The sequence below is a fragment of the Clupea harengus genome, chromosome 5 (genome assembly GCF_900700415.2).
Source record: "Clupea harengus chromosome 5, Ch_v2.0.2, whole genome shotgun sequence".
Classification (NCBI taxonomy): domain Eukaryota; kingdom Metazoa; phylum Chordata; class Actinopteri; order Clupeiformes; family Clupeidae; genus Clupea; species Clupea harengus.
Window position 1 is genome coordinate 17,057,305 of NC_045156.1, and position 5,000 is coordinate 17,062,304.

Consider the following 5,000-nt stretch of genomic DNA (forward strand, 5'->3'; position numbering starts at 1 on the left):
ACCGCCATCATCAAACACACACACACACACACACACACACACACACACACACACACACACACACACACACTCTCTCCCCTGACTCATACACTCCCTCCAGCCTGTGTGAGAGTGCGAAGTGAATCCTCCTTGTGCGCTGAGAGTGTGTGTGTGTGGGGCTCGCTAGAGGTCATGTGTGTGTAGAGGCGATCGGGTAGACATCTGACCCGGAGACGAGCTGGACCAGAGTCCCAGCGCTGGACAGGGGCCCGGCTCTGTGTGTGTGTTAACGGCGCTGCGTTCGGATCCGGAATGTTCCGATCGTGGAGGAGGAGGGGTTCGTACGAGCTGGAGGTTCTTCCTCTCGACCAGAATCAGAACCAGCCAACCTCAGAGAAGTTCACCTGTGCGTCCGTGCTGGACCCGGGTCAGGACCGGCTGGCCTCAGAGCCCGACACCTGGAACTCACTGCTGGACCTGAGCCACATGACCTGTGGTAAGAGCCTCACATGGATCACACACACACAGCTCCAGTCCAGCGGGAGGGTGTGTGTGTGTGTGTGTGTGTGTGTGTATGCTCGAGTATATGCGTGTCTGTGTGTGTCAGGTGTGTGTTTGTGTGTGTGACTATTTGTGTGTTTGTGTGCGTGTGTCTGTCTGTGTGCGTGTGTGCGCGTGTGTGTGTGTGTGTGTGCGCGTGTGTGTCTGTCTGTGTGCGCGTGTGTGTGTCTGTGTGTGTGTGTGTGCGCGCGTGCGTGTGTGTGTCTGTCTGTGTGCGTGTGTGTGCGCGTGTGTGTGTGTCTAACTATGATAAAGTTAGAAGTAGAAGTTGTATTGTAGCCAGAAGGTCATCGGTTCAAATCCCAGCTCAGCCCTCAGCACTGATCTAGGGCCAATGATTTTCCGCGATAACGGAAAACGGACGGAATTCGCGGAATGAACACTTTGAAACGGAATTGCAACTTTGAAACGGAAACATAATTTTGTGCATACAAATCGCCCAAATTCCCCTGTATTTTAGGCTGCAAGGCTATATTTTTTTCAAATAAACACAACGATTGCAACGATGAACAAACATTAATTAAAGAACAAAACCACTGTGAAAATGTCACGTCTGTGCTGAACTCTGCTCCGGCCACGCCCCCCCTTTCAACGGTTGACCCACAGATCTCCGCTAAAGCCACATTCAGTCACATTCACGCGCTCGTCTTCCCAATCGCATTTAAAACAAAAAATGTTTAGTCTTCTGTTCTGTTGATGGCTGGCAAACAACAATCTAAGAAGGGCACATATTATTCACTCATTTTAAGCCATCAATCTACCTCAGGGTGAACAAAATGAGCTGAAACGGAAAAAAAAACGGAATTCACCAAATGTGAAACGGAAAATGCATTTTTTTTAAACGGAAAATCATTGGCCCTACTGATCCCTTAAACAACATGGCCATGGTACACACACACACACACACACGAACACACACACACACACACACACACACACACACACACACGGCCATCGTTCACACACACACACACACACACACACACACACACACACATGACCATGGTCCACACACACACACACACACACCACACATGGCCATGGTTCACACACACACACATGCACACACACACATGCACACACACACACACACACACACGGCCATGGTTCACACACACACACATATGCACACACACATGGCCATGGTTCAGAGCAGTGCTGCCAGGAATTACTTTAATCTGGCCGACACACACGCACACACATACGTGCACACACAAACTCACATACACGCACAAGCATGGAAACACACACACACAACACACACACACACACACATACCTTCATATCCACACACACATTCCTGCCAGCAGGCAACCCCCCACACACACACATACACACACTCACACATACAGACACACACACACACACACACACTCTCTCTCACACACACACAAACACATGCATACACACACTCATCCAGCTGGCACACATCCATTCCTCAGATTGGCACACACTTCTGGTGCCCACAGTTCTTCACCTTGGCACATTAACACACTTACACACACACACACACACACTTACACACACAGTTCTTCACCTTGGCACATTAACACACTTACACACACACTTACACACAGACACAGACACAGACACAGACACAGACACAGACACAGACACAGACACAGACACAGACACAGACACAGACACAGACACAGACACAGACACAGACACAGACACAGACACAGACACAGACCGATTAATTGCATTTGCGATTTAATCGCGATATGATAGAACGCGATTTTCTAACCGCAACGTTCGCGATTAAAAACGTGATCTAAAAAAAAAAAAAAATTATTATATGTATATTTTTTTTTCTTAAGATGGTAAATTTTGCACACAGTGTTTAAAAAGTGCATGCCTTGTGTTTATTCTTACAATGACTGTTTAAATTACTTAAATGCACAGTGGAAAATCCACCGATTTGTTGTTCTATATTCTGTAATGAGCAGTTAAATAAAAATAAAAATTATGGGAAATAATATTTTACACTACATGTATCTAATATTGTCTTGGTCATATTGAAATCATTCATTACGATTTGTTGGGGAAAAAATTAGGATAAAATAAAAAAAATCGCATATTAAATCGCAATCGCAATATTGGGGGGAAAAAAATCGCAATTACATTATTTCCCCAAATCGTTCAGCCCTAACACACACACACACACACACTTACACACACAGTTCTTCACCTTGGCACATTAACACACTTACACACACACTTACACACTTACACACAGACACAGACACAGACACACAGACACACAGACACACAGACACACAGACACACAGACACACAGACACACAGACACACAGACACAGACACAGACACAGACACAGACACAGACACAGACACAGACACACAAAAACAAACATATACACACACACACACACAGACACACACACACATATACACACACAAACACACACACACACACACACACATACACACACACTGTGTGTGCAGTAGTTGAGTGTGTGTGTGTGTTGTAGTAGATGAGTGTGTGTGTGTTGCAGTAGATGAGTGTGTGTGTGTGTGTGTGATAAACAGATGATAATGTGAGAGTGAGTGATGAGTCAGGAGAAGGAGAACATTTTAAACCTGCGTGTTCTAACTGTCGTGGGACTGAAGAACCTTTTAAACCTGCGTGTTCTAACTGTCGTGGGACTGAGGAACCTTTTAAACCTTCTGTGTTCTAACTGTCGTGGGACTGAGGAACCTTGTAAACCTTTTAAACCTGCGTGTTCTAACTGTCGTGGGACTGAGGAACCTTTTAAACCATCTAAACCTGCGTGTTCTTACTGTCGTGGGACTGATGAACCTTCTAGACCTGCGTGTTCTGCGTGTTCTGACTGTTGTGGGACTGAGGAACCTTTTTAAACCTGCGTGTTCTGACTGTCGTGGGACTGAGGAACCTTTTAAACCATCTAAACCTGCGTGTTGTTACTGTCGTGGGACTGAGGAACCTTTTAAACCTGCATGTTCTGACTGTTGTGGGACTGATGAATTGTTTAAACTTGTGCGTTGAAACTCCTTCCTGTAAACCGCTTAGATTCGCCATACGAGCCAGAGATGATGCAGCATGGTTAGTGTGTGTGTGTGTGTGTGTGTGTGTGTGCGCGTGCGTGAGATGTGGATTGTTTAGTGTGTGTGTGAGATGAGGATTGTTTAGTGTGTGTGAGAGATGTGGATTGTTTAGTGTGTGTGTGTGTGTGTGTGTGTGTGTGTGTGTGTGAGATGTGGATTGTTTATTGTCTGTGTTTTGTGTGTGTGTGTGTGTGTGTGTGTGTGTGTGTGTGAGATGTGGATTGTTTAGTGTGTGTGTGTGTTTCTCACCTCTGGCGTGTGGCTGGCTGCAGTGCCAAACAGACCCTCTTTGCTAAACCGCATGAGTATTTTTATCTGCAAAAGAGGAGAGGTGTGCGTGTGTGTGTGTGTGCGTGTTTGAGAACGAGAGTGAAAAGCAGGGAGATAAATAAAGGGAAAATCAGCCAGTCGTCCAACAGACCTGTAATGTCTGGAAACCTCTGAGACCTGCCAATGCTCCAATGCTCTCAGGGTTTCTCTCTCTCCCTCCCCCCCCTCTCTCTCCCCCCCTCCCTCTCTCCATCCTCTCTCTATCCCTCTCTCTCTCTCTCTCTCTCCCCCTCTCTCTCCATCCTCTCCCCCTCTCTCTCTCCCCCTGTCTCTCCATCTCTATCTCTCTCCCTCTATCTCTCTCTCTCTCTCTCTCTGTCTTCTCTCCCCCCCTCTCTCTCCCTCTCATTCTCTCTCCCTCTCTCTCTCTCTGTCCTCTCTTTCTCCCTCCCCCCCTCTCTCTCCATCTGCTCTCTCTCTCTCTCTGTCCTCTCTCTCCCCCTCTCTCCCCCCCTCTCTCCCTCTCTCTCTCCCTCTCTCTCCCCATCTCTCTCAGTTTGACTCAAACTGCTGCATTAGCATAGTAGTCAGCAGTCAGCATTAGCCAAAGTCAGAATGATGATGTAATGAATATAATTATATAACCTCCTTCTCCTTCTCTCTGTGTCTGTCTCTCCCTCCCTCTCTTTTCCTTCTCTCTGTGTCTGTCTATCCCTCCCTCTCTTTCCTTCTCTCTGTGTCTGTCTCTCCCTCCCTCTTTGTAATGGTCTTACCATGACTTATTGCGTCGGTAGGGACTGGATTTTCTGACTGGACAGATAGAATGCAGTCTGAGATGAGGTCTAGTCTTCATTAAAAACCATGAGGTCTAGTCTTCAGTAAAAACCATGAGGTCTAGTCTTCATTAAAACCATTAGGTCTAGTCTTCAGTAAAAACCATTAGGTCTAGTCTTCAGTAAAAACCATGTGGTCTAGTCTTCAGTAAAAACCATGAGGTCTAGTCTTCAGTAAAAACCATTAGGTCTAGTCTTCAGTAAAAATCATTAGGTCTAGTCTTCAGTAAAAACCATGTGGTCTAGTCTTCAGTAAAAACCATTAGGTCT

The 5,000-nt window shown here is 46.2% G+C and overlaps 1 protein-coding gene across 1 annotated transcript in view; it reads left to right on the plus strand.

Moving 5' to 3' along the window:
- plekhg5a (pleckstrin homology domain containing, family G (with RhoGef domain) member 5a) overlaps positions 1 to 5,000 on the plus strand; it is a 57,647-nt gene that overhangs the window by 8,307 nt on the left and 44,340 nt on the right. The window lies entirely within an intron of this gene.